At 44.6% G+C, this 24842-nt stretch overlaps 1 protein-coding gene across 6 annotated transcripts in view; it reads right to left on the bottom strand.

Annotated features, from left to right (window-relative positions):
- LOC114047334 (protein FAM110A-like) overlaps nt 1-24842 on the bottom strand; it is a 67221-nt gene that overhangs the window by 2697 nt on the left and 39682 nt on the right. Inside the window, exon 1 of one of the 6 annotated variants that reach the window (XM_027868128.1) lies at nt 14086-14130. The exons of 1 other annotated variant lie outside the window; for it this stretch is intronic. The gene's annotated coding sequence lies outside the window, so the exon portion shown is untranslated. Of the gene's footprint in view, nt 1-2374; nt 2722-13896; nt 13918-13939; nt 14028-14085; nt 14131-24842 lie in introns of those variants that run through there. 4 more of the 6 variants (XM_027868124.1, XM_027868127.1, XM_027868126.1 and 1 more) reach the window with 4 other exon arrangements.

Genomic DNA, 24842 nt, shown 5'->3' with positions numbered 1-24842 from the left:
CAGAGATAGCTGGCTGGAGTGTGTTTGTATGTGTGTGTTGGTGGGGAGGGAAGAAGCCTTGGCCTCTACACACCCAGGCCTAAGGGGCTGACACTGGAAGCATCTCTCAGTGAATAGTCTATTTTTTCCACTGTCTCTCTAGCACAGGGCCAAGCACATAGTAGGTGCTTAATAAATGCTTGTGAGATGAAACAAGCAACAGGAGACCCTAAGGTTGGGAGAGAGGATCACCAGCTTCAGAACCAGGGAGAGGGAGAGAGGAAGAAGTTGGGTGACAGAAAGAATGGTTCTCTCCATGAATTCTTTCTGAGAGTCAGGAGACCCTTCACCCCTCTGGATCTCAGTATGACGGGTGAGAAACAAGAGGGGCCTAAACCCCAAGATACTCTGCTTGGGCCCTACCTGAGCCCTCGGTCCGTCCTTTTAATGTTTTTACTTTTAATGTTATTAATATTATTATATTTTTGTTATATATAATGTTATTATGTTATTACTTTGTATTCACTTACTTGCGCCCATAATGAATGTCCCGCCCCAGGTCAGGAAGACCTGAGTTCAAATTCAGCCTCAGACACTTACTAGTTGTATGACCCTGGGGGAGTCACTTAATTCTGTTTACCTCAGTTTCCTCATCTGTCAAATGAGCTGGAGAAGGAAATGGCAAACCACTCCAGTATCTTTGCCAAGAAAACCTCAAATGAGGTCATGAGGAGTCAGACATGACTGAAATGACTAAACAACAACAAAAATCCATAGGGCCTGGCACATAGCAGATGCTTAATAAATGCTGATTGAAGTGAACTGGACACAAGCTAGCCAGCTCAAGGAAAGTCACCTTCCCCTCCTGACAGCTCCAACCCCCTGGCTAATGACTTGCTACTAGAAATGTGCCCTCTTCCCAATACTTGCTAGCCTTCTTTCCTTCTTCCCTCCCTCCTCCTGCCCAGGCGTTGGGAGCTCACACAGGCACCTCCCAGAACTGGCTCGTGGGGGAGAGGCCTGCAAACCAGTCAGACTTGTTGCCGGCAAGAGCTTACTCCCTGGGAAGGAGGTCACAGATGCCAAGGGCCACAGTACTCCACCCCCTGCAGATGGGCCAGCTCAGTTCCTATAATTCTGCTGTCCTCACAAATCCCTCATTTTCATCAAAGAGCGTGATCCCAGCACTTTACTCCAAGAGAATGGGGATAACAAAGATTCAGGCACCCCTGGTTAGGGGCTATCTCAATAGAAGCCTAGACAGGGAAGCCATTGGAAAAAACCTTACCTTGGCCTCAAACTGAAGAAACCTCTTGGTTAATAGAGTATAAAAATGGACTTCTGATCCTCGCTCAAGATTCTAAAACATCAGTTCTTTCTGAATCTTCAAGCACCCTAAGCATGTGATTAGATAGCATATATAATTTGTCCCATTTTACAGACAAGGAAACTGAAGCTCTGAAAGGTAAGGAGATATTAACCCTCCCTCAAGAGACAGGGAGGGCACTGTAAGGGAAAGAGCTCTAGAATGGAAGCCAAAATCTGGATCTGAATCTTGTCTCTGCTACTGCGAGCTGTATAACTCTGAGCAAGCATCTTGCCCCCGCTGGGCCTCAGTTTCCTCATCTATAAAATGGGAGAATTTAACTAGGTGATTTCTAAGGTCCCTTTAAAGACTTAATCCCATGATTCTAAGTGTCAAAGTTCACAGCAAGGGGATTTGTTCAGAATCTGTCTCCATGCCCAGCCCTGAAGTCTAGCCAACAGCTAGTTGTGACGGGTTTTCAAATGATGCGCCCAAATCTGCTGGCACAGCCCCAGTGAGTGACTCAGGGCAAGCAGGATGAATGGCTCATCAGACAAGGGAAATGTCCCCAGAACCTAGTCCACAGACACCCTCTATCCCCTACCCAGAGGAGCCAACCCATCTCTCCCTAAAGGGCCCTGGGAGCCAGGTCCCACAGGGTCCTGGAGTACAGCTCCTCACATTGAGGAAGGGTTAGGGGGAGGTGGGGGGCCTCTTGCTGGAACTATTTCACTCTTGCCCCAGTCCCTCCTTATCTGCCAGAACCAGCAAAATTAACAAAGGCCCCCTGGTTCAGGCCCTGACCAGCTTTTATTACCCAGAACCCAGACTTCCCTCCTCTGCACCCATATATACACATATATAAATGTCTCAGTTTTCCTCCTCAGCCTCTGCCTCAGGTGGAGAATGAAATTCTGCTGGGGGGGGTAAGGAGAGGGAAGGAAAGAAACAAGCATCTTCATCCAAAAACCTCAGGACCGTTGTCACTAAGGCATTAGTAGCACTGGCCCGGGGGATGGGGGGCCGTGTCAAAACAGTCCCAGCATAAATACTCCCCTTAACCTCCAAGCCCATCCTCCCAGGGCTCACCTGTACCTCAAGATTCCACACCCCCAAGGAGTCCCAGGCATTCCAGGTCTGAAGTCAGCCACGTACCTGTCCGTACTCTCTCCAGCTGCCTGCCCCTCTCTGCTCTGCCCTGCTCGGAGCTGGCTCCCCTGGAGCTCAGGTAACCCACAACTTCCTGCTGCCATCCACAGGGAAGCTGAGCTGCCTTGGCCCAGGTGTTACCTGAGAAGGGACCAGGGAATGGGAGGGAGCCCCTGCTCTACACACACAGCCTTGCCACGGAGCCCAGAATGCTGAGGGAGGAGCTGAGGGCCCCTGGTAACTAGCTGCAAGAGCCTGCCATCAGCCATGACCCAGGCATGGGGAAGGCCCACATAGGGCGGAGACATCTGAGCACTTAGATCCAGCCCCACCTCCAGGAGGAGTTCTCCTGAAGCTCCAACCCAAGGGATCCTGAGTCTGAGGAAAGGCTCATGATCCAGGAGCATGGAGCAGAACGGGATGGATGGCCATTTGGAACACAGAAGGTCAGAGCTGGGAAGGAACCACAGAACGAGATGATGAGGCAGAAAGGGCAGCCTGAAGTCAGAATCAGGAGACAGATTCTGGTTCTTATAATGTCTCTCTATAAGACCTTGGACAAGTTACTTCCCCTGTCTGAGCCTCAGTTTACACTTCCATAAAATGGAGAAAATCATACTTGTACTATCTACCCCACAAGACTGTTGAGAGGAGAATACTTTATAAAATGCTATAGAAATGTAAGCTGTTGTTATTATCCTCAGGAGAGGGCGGATAGAGGCATGGGTGACCATCTGCCAGGGATACCCTAGAGGGGATTCCCGTATCAGGCAAAAGGTGGAACTAGAGAGTGTCTAAGGCCCCTTTCAGCTCTGAGATTCTCAGATCCTGTCTCCCCACACCAAAACACAGCCTGCTGGTGCAGACAGGAGCCCCCCACCCTCTTTCAAGAGGGCAAAAATTGTTTCACTCTTGTCTGTATAGCCTGGCACACAGTGGGCACTTAATAAATGTCGACTTGTTGGTTGATGCACTGATTTCCCCTGTGCCACTGGAACCCCAAGCTGGTCCTCTTCTCTCTGCTTCTGCCCAGAGGGGAGGGAAGAACCCTGTCTCAGGATGAGGGAGGGAAAGAGAAAGGGACACAGGGATGATGGAGGCAGGGAAGAGTGTGCAGGCTGATCATCCAGTAAACAGTTAATAATAATAGCTCCCATTTCTATAATACCTTAACATATATTACTGCTATTGTTGTTTTCCTACCTCTTCATCATATATTAACTTTAGGTTAATAAAGTGACATTGGGCAGATAATATTAAGCTATTTTACAAACTGTGACCCTGAGGTTCAGGAAGGCAAAGGGAATTGTACAGGGTTACACAGTGAGTGAATGGCAGAGCTGTGACACAAATCCAGGTCTGATTTGCAAATCTAGTGTTCTTTCAAATAATTCCCAACAGAGCAGAGTCAGACCTATGAATCCTAACAATGGCACTGAAGCAAAGAAACTTCTGGGGCCGGACCTACCACCCCCACCCCTCGTGCCAAACAACCATCTGTTCCTGGGAGAATAATGGAACAAGGTGGGCCAGAAGGGAACCCAATCCCATATCCTTATCCCTATGGGCCAGACCCTGGGCCAGCTACATAGGAAAACAAGTAGGCAGGAAGGTGACTCAGCAGGGATGTGTCTCTCTTTTCTCCCCCAACTATGAGTCAGCCCTGAATTGATCACCAACATGCCCACCCACCCCTGGGGCACAGATGGGGTCAACCTGGAACCTGAGCTGCCAGGTTTTTCCAACCAAAGGTCCCGAGAGGAAATCGATCCACATCTTCTTCTCCTCCCCTGTCCTCTCTGGACAGGATCACCCTTCACCACCAGCTCACATGCTAGCAGAAGCAGGCAGGGCATTGTAATAGGGGAAAAAATGGATTGGGAATTTAGGGGTCTTGAGTTCTTCAGGGTCTTAGACACAAACAGCATAATCTTGGGCAAATCACTTCATCCCTATGAGACTCTATATCCTCATCCGTAAGGTGGGAATGATACTTGCACTCCTTCCTTCACAGGGTTCTTGTGAAAGACTGAAAGCCTTGAAGTGGCTATAGAAATAGGATGCCTCAGGCAGGACCAATTTTCTGGTAAAGTCACCAAAGAGTACCCAGTGGGTGGTCAAGACTGGGTCTTTCTCCTGGATACCAACTTGCCAGTATAAGACTCAAACATCTAAAGCTTCCCTTATTTATCCCTTAGAGACTGCCATCCAGGAACTTATCAAAATCATTAGAGTCATGGGCTTCAGAGGAGAAAGGAACCTTGGCAGTCATCGAGGTCAAGCCACATCTAGTCTATTCACTTTTCAGATGATGAAGCTGAGACCCATAGAGGTCCAGAGCCTTGCCCACGGTCAATGCGCTGTAAGTAACAGAGGTAGGATTCAAACATAGGTCCTTTGATTTCAAATCCAGGGTTCTTTTAACTTTACACTGCTTTATAAAACATGCTTTTATTTCCAGCCTGTACCACCCTCAGGAGAATGAATTCCATGTGTTTGTCCCTGAGATAAAGTGGGAATCCTTCCAGTTCAAAGATTATAAGTAGGCAAGAGCCAGGTGTAAATTGAAAGAGCCTTGTGCTCAGACTAAGAGATCTGGGTTCTAGTCCCAGCTGTAACACAAATTAGGTGCACAGTCTTGGGCAAGTCATTTATCCAGCAGCCTAGTGTAGTAAGGAGAAAGAGTCTGGAGTCTGGAAAGACACAAGTTTAAATCCTGCCTCTGATACTTATAGCTGTGTGGCCACAGACAAATCTTTCTGTGTCTCAAGTTTCCTCAGCTGTGAAATGGGATAGTAATACTTGTGGTACAGTGGATAGAGCAATGGACTTGGAATCGGGAAGCCCTGTGTTCAAAATCTGCCTCTGACACCAGCTAGGTAATCCTTGGTAACTCACTGAAATTCTGTGGGCCTCACAGTTTTATTATCTGCAAACTAAAAGCATTAGGCTGGATGACCTCTGAGGTCCTTCTAGCTCTAAATCTAAGATCATAAGACTGCTACGAGGTCCTTTGTAAGGGGCCCCACAAACCCTGAAGCGCTGTAACAATGTCAGGTGCAGTTTATTATTCTCCCCTTCCCAATAAAATGAAGGAAGTACATTCAACAGCCTCCAACGTCCTGTCCAGCTCCACACGCTACCTTCTAAGGTCACTACCTTTTAAAGTATTTCCTGAACTACAACTACCTGCCCAGTCCTGTGCTGCAGAGATATAAAGATAAATAAGATGAGTTTCTGGTTTTTAGGAGCTCAAGTTAGAGGAGCAAAAGCCATAACATCTAACAGAGGACAGTAGGACACAGGAGATGATGCCCCATTGTGACCTGAATGTCTTTGGACTTTGCTTCCAGTGGGCAAACAATGTATTGGCAAACATTTACTGAGCACCTGCTCTGGGCAGGGGATGAAAGTGGTGAGTGGAAAAATAGGGTCTTGGAAGAGAAAGAGAAAAATTACATCCAAGAAAAGATCACTAACAAGGCCAGGTTATCTAGGCTTAATATCCTATGAACAGGAAAAAAAACCCAGTCATCCCTCTTATTCAATAAACTCCAAAACTCCAATGGCTCCCTATCATCTGAAGGATCAAATATAAAATCCTCCGTTTGACTTGTAAAGCCCTTTTTAACCTGTTTTCTTCCTACTCTTCCAGTTTTCTTACTCCTAACTCCCCTTCACATACTCTCCAATCCAGTGACAGCCTCCTTGCTGTTCCTAGCACAAGGCACACACCATCTTCTGACTTCAAGCACGTTCCCTGGCCGTCTCTCATCCCTGGAATTGTCTTGCTCTCGTTAGTTTCCCTGGCTTCCTTTGACAGGAAGCCTTCCCAGTCCTCCTTAATCTTAATACTCTCTTCTGAGACCACCCTCAACGTATCCTGCCTATAGATTGTTTGTACATTGTTATTTGTATGTTGTCTCTTCCGTTAGACTGTGAGCTCCTTGAGAACATGGACTGCTGATCTTCCTTTGCATCCCCAGAGCTCAGCACAGTGTCTGGCACATAGTAAGTACTGAATAAATGCTAACCGATGGAATGGCTGACTCTAGAAGCTCAGGGAAGAACTCAATCCCTGAGCAGGACTTAAGCTAGACCCTGAAGATGTGGAAGGATCAGACAAAAGAAGGGAAGGCATTGGATCACAGAATTGAACCTAAAAGGACCCTTCTGGTCCAATTCCCTCCTTTTAGAGATATGGAAATCAAGATCCAGAGAAGTTAAAGGTCTGCGTTCTGTGTGACCAAGGTCACACAGTAATGGACAAGGAAACATATCTCCTGTGTTCTGAGGACAAGAAGAAGCCCCTACTGGCTGGGCAAAGGGTACATGCTGGGGAACAGTGGAGGATGGGCTTTGAGGGCAGCGTAGGGCCAGAACGTGGAGGTTCTCAAATGTCATGCTGAAGACTAGGAAGCAACTGAAGGTATTTGAGAACTATCACTTTCAAGCTTCAACACGTACCTCTTAATTCTACTGTCCTGGGATGTGTAATGCAATGGAGAAAGCCCTAGACTGGGTGGGCATCAGGAAACCTAGATCTTTATCCTGTCTCCATCACTGACTCACTTGGGTAATCTTGAGCAAATCATTTCCCCTCTTTAGGCATCAGTGTCCTTCCTTATCAAAAAATATTGAACTTAGGTGGGCTGGGCAGGGGAGATGAGGTCCACAGACCTCCCTCTCACCTGGTCCTAATCCATCTTCGCCATCCTCTTTGCCCAACTGTTAGAGAATCCCCATAAGGCAGATGAGGATATTGAGGCAGTCCCAAAGCCAGAACGCCAACCCAGGTCAGCTGATTCCTATTCTAATGCCAGCTCTACTGCTATTTTTTCCCTTGGGGTAGGACTGAGGGAGGGGCAAGTTAGAATTCCCCAGTATAAGAGTTTCTTTCTGGGTAACTGGATGACACACTGATGATACACTTGAAATCAAAACAGTCTAGGGAATTCTACAAGTGGCTCCACCCTCCAGGGTTGCCTCCTCTGCTCCAAGCACCCTTCCTGAGCTGGGGCAACTAGTCTATACCCCTGGTCTGTAGCCCCATTCCTCTATTGTCTCTCCTACCCCCCTAAGCCTTGCGCCTCACAGCTCCATGCATTTAGAGGAACAGTATAGTCATGAGGAAGAAGCCCTAGCCTTGCTGTCAGATCTAGGTATAAGTCCTAATTCTGTCATTGACTTACTGTGTGACTTCCCCTTTCTGAATCTCAAATCTGCTCATCTGACAAATGAGGGGGTTGGCCTACATAAGACAGTTCTGAAATGCCTTCCAGCTCTTATGGTCTGCAGCTAAAGACAGAGAAGTGGAATGGAAAGAACCCAAGAGTTGATTAAGGAGATCTAGGTTGGAATCCTGGCTCTAATAATACCTAAGAGCTGTAAGAATCTATGTCGGCCACTTAACATCTCTGAACCTCAGTTTCCTCACTTGTTTAAAAAAAAAAAAAGAGCATCTTTGGACAAAGGGGCTGAAAAGGGCCTTTGAGACCATCTAGTCCAACCTCTTCATTAGGACTCTAAGGAGCTGGAGAAGGAAAAGTGATGGGCCCAAGCTCATAAGCATTAACTACTGAGTCTGGATACCAAACTGGACATGGGCCTCTTGATGCTGATCCCAGTGTTTTTTCTACAACTTTTAAAACCTTCCATCTAACTTTCAGGCATAGTAGGTATCACCCAGGGCTTAGAGTTGGGAAAGTCTCTATCAAATCCTGCCTCTGACACTTACTCAGTACTTATCTCGAAACCAGTCACTTAAACTCCATTTGCTTTCGGCAGCTACCTAGGATTTGTTTAATAGTAACTAAAAAGGCATTGATTCATTGATTACTACTTGCCCAAGCACTTTGCTAAAAACAAAAGTAGCAGAGTCTTGGCCTTTCAGGAGCTTACTAATTCACAGATAACCTTCTCCCTAAAAGGGAATCGGTGGGAGAGCACTGGGCCTGGAATCAGGTCAAATTCAACTTCAGATACTTACCAGCTGTGTGACCCTGCCAAGGCACAAGGCACTTAAATTGTTTCCCTCAGTTTCTTCAAGGGTAAAATGGGAAGTATTAATAGCATCTACTTCACAGGGTGGTTGTGAGGATCAAATGGGATAATTTTTGTAAAAATCACTTAGAACAGTGCCTAGTATATAGTAGATGCTACATAAAAACGTATTCCCCTTCCCTTTTCTTAGTGGACAGAGTGCCACACTTGGAATCAGGAAGATCTGACTATAAATCTTGCCTTAGATACTGGTGTAACCCTGGGTTGTCACTTAACCTCTCTCAGCCTCAGTTTCCTCATCTGTAAAATGGAGATAATAAAAGCAACTACCTCACAGGGTTGTTGTGAGGATCAAACAAGGTACACATGTAAAGCTCCCTGTAAACCTTAAAGAGCTGTATAAATACTAAATATTATTATTATTATCACAATGGGAATTATTATTAATCATCATTCTGTGACTATGAGGCACAAGAGATTCCTTCTGCAGTACTAGGAATGAGTTTGCCATGAAAAACAGGCATTCTTGCCCTCCAACCCTCATCATACCCCAGGGCACCCTCATTAGCAAGCTAGCTGACTAGAGCAACCTATGCCCCTCCCTGAAGTATGGGGTTGGGCTTTACCCACACACTGCTCTGATCACTGAGAGGAAGCAAGCCACTGAGACCTTTCTCAATTACACATCTGGGCACAGCCTTTCACTCCTGTTCTAAAACTCTCCCCAAAACCAGTTTTGGTTTAACTGTTTTGGGGGAAATATATGTAGGACAGGGTGGAGTAGGAAGAGATGAGATATGTATCATATTGGTTGGGAAGTATCTGTTGTGTCAAAACAATGTGTAATACATCTATCAGTTGTTGGGGGGTTTTTAAGTCCCTTAGTCTCTTTTAAAGCCCTGGGTGGGGCATCTGGACCTTTTTATAATCAAGACAATTTTCCTCCTACCCAACTCTTCCTACCAGTTGCTGTTTCCTTTTTCAGTAAGGGTAACCCAGTCCTCACCAGCGAAGCATCAAGGTCAGACAGTGTTCCCCTTCCCTTGCTCTCTCCTTTACCCAGGAATCAGCAGAGTCCTGCTGCCCATGGGGGCCAGGGAAGGAAACGCCGGCAAATTCATATCCATTTCAAGCCAGCTGTTGCCTCACTGAAATGGCCCCAGACCCAGGCAGCCCTTCAGGCACCACTCCAGAGCCGGCTGGCCCCAGTTGTATTTCTGGAGCCTCACCTGATCCCCCTGTGCATGTTCCAGCCTGAGAGGACAGAGCCAAAGCCTGGCCTGGTTCATCACAGCTGACTTGTTCTGTGTGGCCCTAAAAGGCAGAACTAAGATCAAGGAGGAGATCTGGATTAACCAAGATTACAGAGACAGATTTCAATTCAATGTAAGGCAAAACTTATTGAGAAACAGAGCTATGAACAACCATATGAGGCAGTGAGCTCCCCATCAATGGCAGAGTTTAAAAGCAGAGATTGCTAGGGGTAGTCTAGAGGAGTTACTGTGGAGCATGGGAAAGAAGCTGGGAAGTGAGCAGAGCCAAGAGATCGTTGTCCACAGTAACAGCAATACTGTACAATGACCTACTGTGAATGACTTAGCTACCCTGAGCAGTACAATGACCCAAGACGATTCTGAGGGACTTTGGATGAAAAATGCTATCCACCTCCAGAGAAAGAACTGATAGAGTCTGAATGCAGATCAAAGCACATTTTTTTCAACTTTATTTTTCATGGTTTTTTTTCTTTTTTTAGGTCTGTGTTCTCTTTTGCAACATAGCTAATATGGAAATATGTTTTGCACGACTGGACAGGTATAATATATATATCAAAGTGCCTGCCTTCTCAAAGGAGGGGGAGGGGAAGGAGAGCTGGAACTCAAAAATTATAAAAAATGAATGTTAAAAATTGTTTTTACATGTAATTAAGAAAAAAATAAAACAAAAACATTCTTTAAAAAAAAAGGAAAGAAGATAGACTTGAAGTCGGAAGCTCTGGGTTCAAATTCCAACACTTCTACTTTACTACCTGTAAAGAACTACTGGGCAAGTCAATTCCTCCTCAATTTATTCTAAAGCACATTGGGTATTTACATTGCCCTTGGCACTTCCCACTTTGCATTATACTTAGCCCACCACCACTTAACTAACCCCAGGCATCAGTTAGCTTCCTGGGGCAGCAGGGATTGTATTCTCTTCATCTTTCTATCCGCAGGGCCCAGCACCCTGCCTTGCATAGAGAGGCATTTAAGAAAGAATTGCCAAATAGAACTGAAAAGAATCTCAGTATCATCATACATTAGAATATTGTAGGGAACTTGGAGCTTATCTAGTCCAACTCTTGCTCAGATCATGAATCCCCTCCACTGCATCCTGGATAATTAGTCTTCTAACCTCTGCTTGAATACTTCAGTGACCTAGGGCTCACTATCTCTTACCTACCAGAACCAATGGTCTTTTCTCAGTTCTCATCCTTCTTGACTTCTTTGTAGCTTTTAACACTGTCATCCACACCCTCAGCTGCACTCCTGGCCTGAAGTCAGGAAAAGACTTGAGTTCAAATCCAGCCTATGTGACCCACTAGCTATGTGACCCTAGGCAAGTCACTTATCCTGTGTGCCTCGGTTTCCTCATCTGTAAAATGAGCTGGAGAAGGCAATGGCAAACCACTCCAGTATCTCTGCCAAGAAAATCCTGAACGGGGTCGAGAAGAGTCTGAAACAACAGCCAAATCCTCCTTCTAGGTACTCTCTTCTTCCTTGGTTTCTGTGACAGTGCTGTCTCTTGGTTCTCCTCTTACCTGTATATCTGCTCTTCTCAGTCTCCTTTGTTAAAGCATCCTCTTCCTTTTGCCTGCTAAATGTATATGTCCACTAGGATTCTACCTTGGGCTTCTTTTTTTTTCTTTTTGCTTTTTGGTGAGGCAATTGGGGTTAAGTGACTTGCCCAGGGTCATACAGCTAGTAAGTATCAAGTGTCTGAGGCCAAATTTGAGCTCAGGTCCTCCTGATTCCAAGGCTGGAGCTCTATCTACTGAGCCACCTAGCTGTCCCTGTTGGGCCTCTTCTTTAATCAACTCTTTTTTGTTGATCTCATTAACTATTTTGGGTTCAATTATCTCTATTCATTTTCGTCCCAATCTATACATCCAGCCCTCATCTCTGTCTCATACTTCAGTCTTGTATTACCAACTTCCTGCTGGACACCTCCACCTGGATATCCTAGACATCTAAAATTCAGCATGTCCAAAACAGAACTTCCATATTATTTGCAAAGATAAAATCATTTGCTTGGTTTTTAAAGCCATGGATAACCTGGTCCCTTTCTACCTTTCTAGTCTTTACACCTTGCTCAGGTACAAGAGAAAATCACACTTTCTACAAGAAGCCTTTTCTAGGCCTCCTTAATCTCAGTGTCTTCCCTCTAAGACTCTCCCCAATTTATCCTGTCTATAAATTGTACATACAGTTATTGACATGTCTACCCCAGTGGACTGTGTGCTAAGAGTAGGGACAGTTTCCTATCTTTCTTTGTATCCCCAGAGTTTGAAATAGTGCCTGGCACATAGTGGGTGCTTAATAAATGCTAGTTTGACTTGACTTGTTGATAGTACTACTACCTATCTTTCCAATCACTCGAGTGTCAGTCTTGATCCCTCTACCCTCCCCCAACTCATATATCCAATCAGTTGAAAAGTCTTGCTGAAATCCTATCTCCACTGCATCTCATACATGTTCTCTTCTCTCTACTCACATAGCCTCTACCCTAGTTCTGGTTCTCATGAACTCACCCCCTGAAAAGCTAGAATTGCCTCCCCTAATTAGTCTCCCTAACTCTAGCCTCTTCCTTCTGTAATTCATGTCCCACAAAATTGCCAAACTGATATTCTTAAGAAAAGGTCTAGGGGCAGCTAGGTGGTGCAGTGGATAGAGCGCCAGCCCTGGATTCAGGAGGACCTGAGTTCAAATCCGGCCTCAGACACATAACACTTACTAGCTGTGTGACCCTGGGCAAGTCACTTAACCCCATTGCCTAACCAAAAAAAAAAAAAAAAAAAAAAGGTCTATCCATCTCAACTCTATCCTCAAAAATCTTTAATCATTCCTTACTCCCTCCAGGACAAAATAGGAAATCCTTGACCAGGTATATAAAGCCACCCACCATGCGGTCACTGTCTTCCTTTCCAGTCTCACGTCATACCCCTCTCTGTCACATACTCTCTGTTCCAGTCAAACTGGACTGCTAGTTGATCCCCATATATGACACTCCTCCCATTCAGTGGCTTCCTTCCAGCAGGGAAGTAGTGAACACCCTCCTCACCTTTGTCTGGCAGAACCCCCTTCAAAGCACAGCTTCAGATACCAACACATAAGACCTTTTCTGATCCCCTCATTAGCACACTCTCTTGAAATACTTTGCATTATTTTGTACAGACTTTGTATTTACAGATCTGTTTACATATTGTATCCTCCCAGGAGAATGTAAGTTCCTTGAGGACAGAGATTGATTCATTTTTATCTCTGTATCCCTAGTGCCTTAATACAAAGCCATCGAACATAACTACAAATAATAATGATGATAGCTAACATTTATTTACCGATTACTATATGCCTGGCACTATGCTAAACCATCTATAATTATCATCTCATTTGATTCTCACAATAAACCTGGGAGGTAGGTGCTATTATTATCATCCCCATTTTACAGATGAGGAAACTGAGGCAAACAGAGGTGTGGTGTTTTGTTTTTTGGGTTTGTTTGTTTTTTTTGGGGGGGGGGAAGGGATTAAATAACTTGCCCAAAGTTATATAGCTCGGAAATGTCTGAAGCCACAAATGAACTCCTTTTCCTGAGTCCAGGGACAGCACTCTATCCACTGTACCACCTAACCAGCCCCACAAAACAGCCATTTCATAATTGTGCATTGACTCGAAGGCTGCCCAATCTATTCCCTTGATCTAAATGTTAGGAATCTCTTCTTTATATCGAACCAAAATTGATTTCCTTGGAACTCAACCCTCTTCCCCACTGGTTTTACTCTGAGCGGGCTAGTTCCATCACCAGAAAACCAAAAGAAAAAAGAAAGAAACCTTGTGCCTGCAGTACCCTCCTTTCTTGGAATGTGTGGATCACCCCCAAGAACCCCTCACACATGGTGGGGGCGGGGGTAAGAGAGCATCCTGCCAGTCACGGTCCCTCGGGCATGGGGGGGCACAGGCACGCCCCCAGGCCAATGGGGGGCGGGGAGTTCTGCGGCCACACAGCTGGTTCCCTACAGATCTCTTATCATACATGTGACCCTATGATCTGGGGAGGGAAGAGATGCTTCGGGATCAGCTAGCCCGACCCCACCCCTCATTTTTAGGGATGAAGGGAGAGGGAGGGGACCTGCCCATTGTCACCAACCAAGCGAGAGGCAGCAGAGCTGGGAGGCCAAGCAGACCCTACCCCGCGATACCAACCCGGGCTCCCTCGAGCTCGTTCCGACCAAGCCCCGACACTCACGTGCCCACCAGCCGCGGGGCCCGCAGCGACGCCCTCCTGGGGTCCCCAGCACTCCTGCCGCTCCCACAACTCGCACACCGGAACTGCCCCGCCCCTCCTCCCCTCGCAGCCCCGGGATCCCAATGGAGACCAGCCGCTCCCAATACCTCCAGGCCGCAGGCCAGGGGGGAGAATGGGCCGTCTCTTCCCTCCTTCTGGGGTGCCGAGGGCTCTTCACTGTCATTTTCTCTCCTACAACTAAAGGCCAATTTATCGGGTTTTTTTCTTCTGCTGGATCTCTAAGGTCTCTCAGGCCGGAAGACAGGAGAAAGCAGTTATTCGGAGGCTGAATTACCCCCTACAGTGAGCGGAATGGTTCGCCCCGGATGCGCCGATTGGTTCCTGGGTTCCCTTCGAACTCCGCGCTGCCTTAGTTGCTAGGCGACTGTTGGAGAGTCTATGCTTCATGAATGAAGATTGGTTCCCCTGCTCTCAGCCCTGCCTGCCCCGAGTCCGAAACGTCCTCCCGCCCATTCTCTGCCCCGGGTTCAGAGCCCTCCACGCTCGTTGCCCCCTTCTTTCACCTTTCTTCGCAGACTATCGGAAGGAGCCGTATAAAACAACTTCCGTCACCATCTATTGTTAGCATCACCACAATCACGTGCATTGTTGTTCAGTCATGTCCGACTCTTCGGGACCCCTTTTGAGGTTTCCGTGGTTTGCCATTCCCTTCTCCAGCCCATTTTACAGATGAGGAAACTGAGGCAAATAGCATTAAGTGACTTGCCCAGGGGTCACACTGCTAGTAAATGTGTGAGGCCTGATTTGAACTAGGGAAGATGAGCCTTCCTGCCTCCGGGTCAGGGGCTCCATCCACTTCTCCACCAAGCTGCCCACCAGCATGTATAGTTAACATTTATATAGCGTTTGTTATGTTGTGCCAGGCGCTGTGCTAAGCGCTGTACAATTAGTAATTTCACACAGTAACAGCAGCACTGTGCCATGATCAGCTTTGATAGACTTAGCTCTTCTCAGCCATGCAATGATCCAAGACAATTCCAAAAGACTCGTGATGGAAAATACTATCTACACCCAGAGAAAGAACTAACTATGGAGTCTGAATGCAGATCGAAACATACTATTTTCTCTCTCTCTTTTTTTCTTTCTCGTGGTTTTTCCCTTTTGTTCTAAGTCTTCTTTCACAACATGACTAATGTGGAAATGCTTTTAATATGATTGCACATGTACAGCCTATATCAGATTGCCTGAGGAGGGAGGAGCGAGAGGGAGGGAGAAAAAAAGTTGAAATTCAAAATCTTATTAAAAAGAATGTTGCCCCTCTCAGTAATACAAAGATCTAACACACCTCCAAAAGCCTCGTGATGGAAAATGCTATCCACATCCAAAGAAAGAGCTATGGAGTTTGAATGCAGATCAATGCATACTATTTACTATTTTTTTTCTTCTGTTGTGTTTTGTTTCCTCATTCTGGTGGTTCCTCTTATTAGGTCTAATTCTTACTTACAATATCACTAATGTGAAAATATGTTTAATAAGAATGTATATGTATAGCCTATATTAGATTGAGCACTGTCTTGGGGAGGGAGGGAGGAGGGGGGAAGGGAGGGAGGAAGGGGGAGAAAAATTTAAAACTCAAAAGCTTATGGAAGTGATTGTTGATGAATCAAGATAAATAAATACATATAAAAAAGAATGTTGAAAACTATCTTTACATGTAATATTGGGGGGGAAAATACTATTAAGTGGGGGAGGAGAAAAAAAATTAGTATTTCATTTGATCCAACCCTGGAAGGTTGGTGCTATTATTATGCTTATTTTACAGTTGAGGAAGCTGAGTCTGACAGAGATTAAGTTACTTGCCCAGGGAAACACAGCTTGTGTCTGAAGTGGGATTTGAACTCAGAATCACATAGCTTGTGGTAGGATTTTAATTCTGGACTTCCTGACTCCTGGCCCAGAACTCTTATGCACTGAACCACGTAGCTGTCTAATCATTGCCACCACTACCACCACCATTTCAATTCAATAAACATTCATCTACTATGTGCCAGGCACTGTGCTAAAAAGACGGAAAAGACAGTACACTGTGCCTGTCCTCAAAGAGTTTAAAATCTAATGGGAGAGACAACATACAAACATATACAAAGAAACCTGTATCCAGGATAAATAGAAAATAATTAACAGACAGAAAACATTGGAATTAAGAAGGGTTGGAGGAGGCTTCCAGTAGATGAGATTTTAATTGGTACTTAAAGGAAGCTAAGGAGTTGAGTAATTGGAGTGGAGGGAGGAGAATGGTCCAGGCTTGAGGGACAGCCAGAGCAAATGCCCAGAGCTAAGAGATTGGATATCTTGTTCATGGAACATTAAGGAGGCCAATGTCACTAGATCAAAAAATATGTATTGAATAGTAAGGTGTATAGACTGGAAAAGTAGGTGTGGACCTAGGTAATGAAAGGCTTTCAATGACAAACACAGCATTTTGTATTTGCTTTTATCTCATAGGAGATGGCCCTTGATTCTCAAAAAACATGCCAGTAGACTATTACTAGGCCAATAGACCTATGAAATGAAAAAAAAAAGAGGGAAAAGTCCTATATGTCCAAAATTATTTATAGCAGCTTTTTATGGTGTCAAAGAACTAGAAACTAAGGGGCTCACCATTAATTGGGTAATAAATAAATTATGGCAAATGAATATGATGGAATACTATTGTGCTGTAAGAAATGATGAAAGGGACTGTTTCAGAGAAACCTGGGAAGAATTATGGAGACAGCTGGGTAATACAGTGGATACAATGCTGGGCCTACAGTCAGGAAGACCTGAGTTCAAATTTGACATTAGGTGCTTACTAGCTATGTGACCCTGGATAAGTTATTTAACTGCTCTCTGCCTCAGTTTCCTCAACTGTAAAATGAAGATATTAATAGCACATGCCTCTCAGAGTTGTTGTGAGGATAAAATAATATAATATTTGTTAAGTAGTTAGCACAGTACATGGCACGTAGTAGTGCCGTATAAATGTTAGCTACTACTATCATTGTTGTATGAACTGATACAGAAATGAAGTGAGTACAACCAGGAGAAAATTTATACAGCAACAATACTGTTAAAAAATGTTTTTGAAAGGCATTCTGATTGATTCAATAATTAAACATGATTCCAGGGGGCCAACGATAAAACTTGCTATCCACCTCCTGAAGGAGAGGAGATAGAATCAAGATGTAAAATGAGATACACATCTTTGGAAATGGCCAATATAGGGATTTGTTTTGCTTCACTATGTATATCTTTTGTAATATGGGTTTTGTTTTTCTTTCCTTTTTTTTCCTCCAGTTAAGAGGGAAAGATCAGAGGGAGAAAAAAATAAATGTTTAACTAAAAAAATAAAATTTAATTTTAAAAAGAAAGCACAGAAGAGCCTTGGTTTTACCAACCTAGATAGGGTCACTTATACAAAACAGCATGACAGAGCAGAAAAAGCACAGGGCCAGGAGGCAGGGTTCAAATCCTGCCTTTCATACTGACTAGCTGTGTCAATTGTTGGGACAAGTGTGAGAAAGTCATGTCATCACTTTTCTTTGAGTCTCAATTCCTCTCCTGTAAAATGGGGGTAAGAATATGTACCTCAAAAGATTGTTATGAGGATCCAACGAGACACTGTAGATCAACGGCTTGGCAAAACTGTTGTTTTTGTGCTAAATTAATGGTTTTTGTTATTATGATGGCCCAGGAAATAAACTGTTTCTTCTCTCCAAGAACCAGCCTCGCAAAGTGTGAAGAGATAGGTTCATCCCTAGCAGGTTAGCCAAGGCTTGATTAACGAACTAATTAAATTTTCTGGACTTCAGCTTCCTCTACAACCCTGGCATTTAAAGACCTTCTTCTAGCTCCCAAGTACCTTTCCAGCCTGATTTCACCCTTTAGTTCCATCTCCAGTTCAAGCAAACTGAGCCACAGAAGGTGGATTCCTAAAGTTTTCACATCTTCTCCCTCGGTGAAGTGTCAAAGGTCATCCCCACCCCAGCCTACTACAACTCCTACCCTCCTCCTACCTCCAAATGCTTGGAATGTTCTTCCTCCTAATCTCACCTTTTAGAATCTTTGTCTTTATTCAAGGCTCCACCCAGGTGCCATCTTCTTTGTCTAGCCTCCCCTTTAGGCTGAGCTGAAAACTTTTGCCCTCCTTATAATCTTCCTAGAGCAGTCTTATTCATCTCACCTTTGTCCCCATCACTGCTCACCTTGGATCATATGTATATATGTGCATGTCATATGTCTCCTGCCCATCCCCTTGTCCAGTAGAATGTTAGCTTCCTGAGGAGAGAGGCGATATCAATTTTGATTTTATATCCCTAGTAACAAATGTTAGACCTTGCACACAGTAGATGATTAATAACTGCTTGTTCCATTGGACTTGTATTATCCCTCCTCCCTGGAATCTCTCAGATGTACCTAACCTCTCATACACTTATCAAGTTCTGCTTTGTACTATAGTCACATATATGTCTTATACCCCAATAGACTATAAGCTACGGAAAGGCTGGAAACCAGGCCTTAAACATCTATGTCTCACTGAAGTAGTCAGTACAGGGTGCTGAATATGGTAAGGGCTCTGGGTTTGTGGAATGATATTCCTATAATGTCCCCTCCCCATCCCCTACCCCAAAGAGTTCCTTCCCGGAACCATGAAAAGGTCCTGGTAATAAGTGGGAAAACCTACCATGGCCTCACTGACACGGAATTCCTTTACCTGCAAGTCTGACAGTGCTTTGATAAACCATTTACCATCACTATGCCTCAGTTTCCCTGTCAGCAGAACAGGATAATAACGTCTTCTTTCCTAGCAGGAATGGTATACAACTTTAATTAATGCCTGTGATAATTAAGTGCCAAGAGATGAAAAGTCCTAGAAAAAAATGTATTGTTATTTCTATCCCTAGTCTTATGACTTCAAAGCATTCTTCCTGACAACATGCCCAGGAACTGGACAAATAGGGCCAGTCTTACCTTGCAGATTCAGAAAGTAATGCCCCAAGAGCAAATGATGCCCCCTGGGCTGCAGAATGTGGAAGGGACAGGAAGAAATCCTAGGGTTCTTGAACACTGGGTATTTTCGGAATTCTAAAACACTGTGTGTTCTTAGTTTGCACCCTATTTCTCAAATTCTCAAACAGACTAGTGGAATAAGAAATACTATAATTAACTAGGTGCAAATAAGAAAGAGAGGAGAGAGAAGGGTAATTATGCTATTTATCTAGCAGGAATGGAAAAATAACCAACATTCTGCACTATTGACATTTTGGGGGCTTGATCAGTGGGTGGAGGTTGTCCCTGACTTGATTACAATCCACCTTATCCTAAATCCCCACTCCACCCTCCCAAGCCACTCCCTGCTGTCAAAGCTAATCTCCTGGTGGTGGAATAGAGCTGCAATAGAACACCAAGTTCTTAGAAGACCCAAAATCTTAATTCAAAGGACAACCCAAAGTTGAAGGGTTGGTACTTGCTTTGTACTGCATTACTGCTCCCAAGACAACATGATGTAGCGGAAGAAAACTCCTCCTGTTAAGTATGGAAACAAGGGGCCAAATCTTAACTGTGCCATTGTTATTGAATCATTTTCCAGTCACGTCTGACTCTGTGACCTTATTTGGGGTTTTCTTGGCAAAGATACTGAAATGGTTTGCCATTTTCTTCTCCAGTTCATTTTGCAGATAAGAACTGAGGCAAACAGGGTTAAGTGACTTGCCCAAGGTCATACAGTTAGGACGTCTGAGGCCAAATCTGAATTCTGATCTTCCTGGCTCCAGCAGCACCCTGTACCACCTAACTGCCACTGTTGGGCAAAATCATTTCATCTCTCTGAGGACTGATTTCATCTTCTATAAAATTAGGGGTTGAGACTATAATATCTAAAGTCCATTTCAGCTCAGCCATTCTTACAGAATCTCAGGGGTAGAAGGACCCTCAGAGGGCATCTAGTTCAACCTATACCTGAACAAATATCCCCTCTATAACGTCTATAACATGTGTTTATCCAGAATCTGCTGGAAGACTCCCACTACCTAAGGCAACCCATTCCACTTGTTAACATCTCCTATTGTTATTAAGTTTTTTACCCTTAGATCTGGCTGAAATCTGCCTCTCTGCAACTCTGCCTTCATTTCTTGGTCCTAACTCTGCCCTCTGGGGCCAAAAGAATAAATCTAATCCTCCTTTTCCGGACAGCCCATCAAATAGTTGAGACAGTGATCTTGTAGCCACATATCCACCATTCCTTTGAGCTCTAACGTTCTATATTCCCTTTTACTCATGGCATTCTATGATATCTAATTCAATTCAACAAACACTTAAGCATCTACTGTGTGTCCGGTACTGTCCTGAGCTGCACAAAAATAAAAGTTGCTGAACTCAAGGAAATCGCATTTTACTAGGGTGATGCCACATGTATACAAGTAAATAGAAATTAAACTAAGGGGGAGGGGGAGGCAATGTGGTTAAGGGAAGATAATGCCTGAGTTGAGACTTAAAAGAAAACGAAACTTCTGAGAGGCAGAGAGAAAATGTAAGGGAGGAATGTATTCCAGGCAGACATGGCAGCAGCTTGGGGAAGTTTGTTGAGTTGAAGAATGACAAGTAGGCTTGTTTGGGTGAAATATAAAGTCCATTCAATTAGAAATAAGTCTGGAAAGGTAGATAGGAGCCGAGTTGTAGACAGCTTTAAATGCAAACTTAAAATGTTTTTGTTTTATTGCCTTTTTCTAGAGGCTTAGGGAACCTGGAGAGTTTTTGAGCAGGGGAGAGTCTTAGGAAAATTATTTTGGCAGCAATGTGGAAGCTGGATTCAAGAGGGGAGAGATTGGAAGCAAGGAGAAAAGTTAGGCTGCTACTGTGATAATTTAGGTGAGGAGGGATGGGGGCCTGAACTCGGGTGGTTAAGAGAGGGGAACGAATGCCAGAGATGTTGTGGAAGTAAAATCGATAAGTTGGCCACTGATTGGCTATCAGGAAGTGAAGGATTGGGAAGAGTCAAGGATGACTTTGAGGTTATGAATCTGGGTGACTGAACACCTTGGATGATAATACTCTCAAAAGAAATTAGAAATTGTGGATAAAGGACGGGTTTAGGGAGCAAGGTAATGAATGACTTTTGATTTGGGACAGGTTGAATTTGATCCGGGACAACCAGGAGATATCACAGTGCCTAGCACGTGGTAGATGCTTAATAAACGTTTATTTACTGACTGGCTTGAGATGGGCGTTGGGGCGATGGAGTACAGAAGAGGTGAATAAAATTTACCAATTCTAGGGCCTCACAGCACCATGAGATACGTGGACTGAGAAAGGATGAAGTGACAGCAACGGGAACAATGGCTGCTGTGTTTCAGGCCCAGGTGCCAGGCCTATCACAACCTCTGTGGGGCAACTTTACTACACCCCCTTACCAACTCACTATCCCCTCTCCACACCGACTCTATAAAACTTCTCATCCCTCCAACCTCCCATGGCTCCACCTCCCCCCACTCTCTCAGCTGAGAACCTTACCTTACATTTTACAGAAAAATTGAAGCCATCCACTGTGAACTCGTTCTTGCCCTATCACTCAGATGCCTTCTGCCACTATCTCCTCCTTCACCCCTGTCTCACATGATAAAGTAAGTGGCTAACCCTCTGCTTGTTCAAGCAATCAAATTCCATCTCCCCATCTCCTCCAACAATGTCCCCTCTGTCAACCTCACTCCTTCATTATTTTCAATCTCTCCCTCTCTACTGGCTCATTTACTACCTCCTATGAACAGGACCATATCTCCTATCCTGAAAAAAAACCCTCACTTGTCCATTCCACTCACAATAACTATCATCCTATATCTCTTCTACCCTCTGTAACTAAACTCCTCCAAAAGGCTATCTACAGTGGGTACCTCCACTTTCTTTCCTTTCACTCTCTTCTTAACCCCTTACAATCTGGCTTCTGATCTTATCATTCCACCAAAACTGCTCTCTCCAAAGTTGCCAATGATCTCTTAGTTGCCAAATCCAATGGCCTTTAATCGACTGTCATTCTCCTTGACCTCTTGGTCACTTTTGACACTGTTGATCACTCTCTTCTCCTTGATAATCTCTTTTATCTGGGTATTCTGGACACCATTTGGGACACCATTCTCTCCTGGTTCTCCTCTTTTCTATACGAACACTCCCTCTCCGTCTGCCTCCTCTTCTGGATCCTCTTCCAGATCATGGCCTTTAACCAAAGGTGTCCCTCAAGTGTCTGTCCTGGGTCCTCTTCTCTTCTCCCTCTGCACTACTTCACTTGGTGATATCATCAATTCCCAAGTATTTACCATCTCAATGCAGATGACTGATTGAGAAATGTTTATTGATTAAAAGAAGGAGGTATCCAGGAGCAGGGTATTCCTACCAGCACCAATCACTAGTGTCCCACAGACAGTCAACCAGTAGGAGAATGAGCCATAGCCCTCATGGGCCTTGTTGCTGGGAAGAACAAAATCCCCAAGGAAGAAGCCAAGTCCCTGACCTACCTTCATAGGGAGAGCCTCATGGGGTAGCAAAGTGGATATCTGGCTTAGGCAGTTGTGATATTGGAAAGCTGACACCAGGTCCTCATGGCTGCAAGGTAATCAGACACCCATTCCCCACAGGGTGAAATGAGAGGAGGATCCACCCAGGATGGAAGTCAGGAGACCTAGTTTCTATTCCTGACTCTTCCACTAGCCCTCTGGCTAGTGGCAAGTCTCCTCACCTCCCTGGCCCTCAGTTTCCCACTTGCATAGTGGGAATAATAATAGCCTCAGTGGGTGGAGGAGCAAATCAGATAAGATTCTACCAGATAATGGGCTTTGAAAAAGTGAAACATTCACAGTAAGGTGTTGTTATTGTCTTATTGGGAGTGGTAGAGGGAAAATGTCATTCTAAAATTATGACTGCAGTGTGGCCTAATACAAATCTCTTGACCTCTCAGTTTTCCCTTCTGGGAAATGGATAGCCTATCTATTGGCTTTTTGATAAGATTTCCATTCAACTCAAGAAACATTAGTATGACTATACTAATATAGGGAAGGCAAGGAGGACTACATTCAAGAAAGGAGAATAGGAAGATAAAACGAGATCTGCCCTAAAGAAGCTAACAGTTTAATTCTTATAGTAGGAGCTTGCCTAAAAAGCTCCCAGTCTTCAGGCTGTGGGTTGGAGATTTTTTTTTTCTTTTTGGTGAGGCAATGGGGTTAAGTGATTTGCCCAGGGTCACACAGCTACTAAGTGTCAAGTGTCTGAGGCCGCATTTGAACTCAGGTCCTCCTTTGACTCCAAGGCCAGAGCTCTATCCACTGAGCCACCTAGCTGCCCCTATGGGTTAGAGATTAAATGGGGAATAGAAACAGGAAGAAACTTGTCTGAAGCCGCATAGCTGGGAAGTAGTGGAGCTGGGACTCAAATCCAGATCTTCTGACTCAGGATCCATTGTTCCATCTCCATCCCCAGGTTCTGGACCATGTGGTTTCCAATTCCTTCTCTTGATATAGTTTTTTAAACGGAGATAGGGATTTGGGAAGGGTCTCAGTCACTCTCTGGTCTCCTCCACAAACCCCATGCCCTTCCCCCCAACAAGACAATAAATACAGGGGGAAAAAACAGAATTGGAGAGAACCTAGATTGAGTCTAGAAGAGAGTGACCAGAATGGAGAAGACCCCCAAGAATCCATTGAAGGAAGTGGGGTTGTTTAGCCTAGAGAAAAGAAGACTTAAGGGAACAGGTTTTACCTCAATATAAGGAAAGACTTTCTAAAAACTCTTTTTTTTTTTTGAGACAATGGGGTTAAGTGACTTGCCCAGGGTCACATAGCTTATAAGTGTCTGAGGCAGGACCTGAACTCAGGTCTTCCTGATTCCAAGGCTGGTGCTGTATCCACTGTGCCACCTAGCTGCCCCCTAACAATTCCTGATGAACAAAAATGGGAACGGGCTACCACCAGAGCTAGTGATTCCACCAACAGTGGAGTTCTTCAAGGGGAGGCTAAATTACACCTTATCAAGGATGCTGCAGAGAGGGATCCTATTGAGGTGCAGACTGGACAAGATACCAGATCAAGGATTCTAACGTGATGCAGTGGAAAGAGACCCGAGGTTGGGAGCATGGAGCTGAATCTTGCCTCAGGATGGCCTTGAATTAGTCACCCCTCACCTTCATTTTCTCACCAATAAAATGAAAGGACTTTTCTTTTTTTTAAAATTAATTTATTTTGATTTATCAACAATCACTTCCATAAACTTTTGAGTTTCAAATTTTTCTCCCCCTCTCTCCCCGCTTCCCTCCCCAAGACGGTGCACAATCTGATATAGGCTATACGTATAAATTGCTATTTTCACATTTTCACATTAGTGATGTTGTAAGGAAGAATTAGAACCAATAGCAGGAACCACAAGAAAGAAAACAAAACAAAACAGAAGAAAAAAAGAGCAAATAGTATGCTTCAATCTACTTTCAAACTCCATAGTTCTTTCTTTGGATGTGGATAGCATTTTCCATCATGAGACCTTTGGAGATGTCTTAGAGCCTGAAAGGGGTTTTCTAGATAACCTCTAAAAGACTTTTCCAGTTGTAATTCTATGACTGTAGTGCAACAGCTAGCCAGGAATTGCTAGGCTGAGGCCCAAGGAGCTGACATCTGCTTCCCATCTCCATCCTTCACCTGCTCTTAGAAGTTTGCCCTAGGTTCATTCTTTGCTGTAGGGAGGTGTATCTTCAACAGAACTAGGCTCCCTAAAGCTCTAATTCCATCTTCTTCTCAGTTTCCTGAGAAAGAATTCTGTTTTGGGCCCTAGTCTGAGTCCTTCCAGTGTGTGTGTGTGTGTGTGTGTGTGTGTGTGTGTGTGTGTGTGTGTG

This window comes from Vombatus ursinus, unplaced genomic scaffold (assembly GCF_900497805.2).
Source record: "Vombatus ursinus unplaced genomic scaffold, bare-nosed wombat genome assembly UNPS02014786.1, whole genome shotgun sequence".
Taxonomy (NCBI): domain Eukaryota; kingdom Metazoa; phylum Chordata; class Mammalia; order Diprotodontia; family Vombatidae; genus Vombatus; species Vombatus ursinus.
This window is presented reverse-complemented; position numbering and strand designations above follow the sequence as displayed.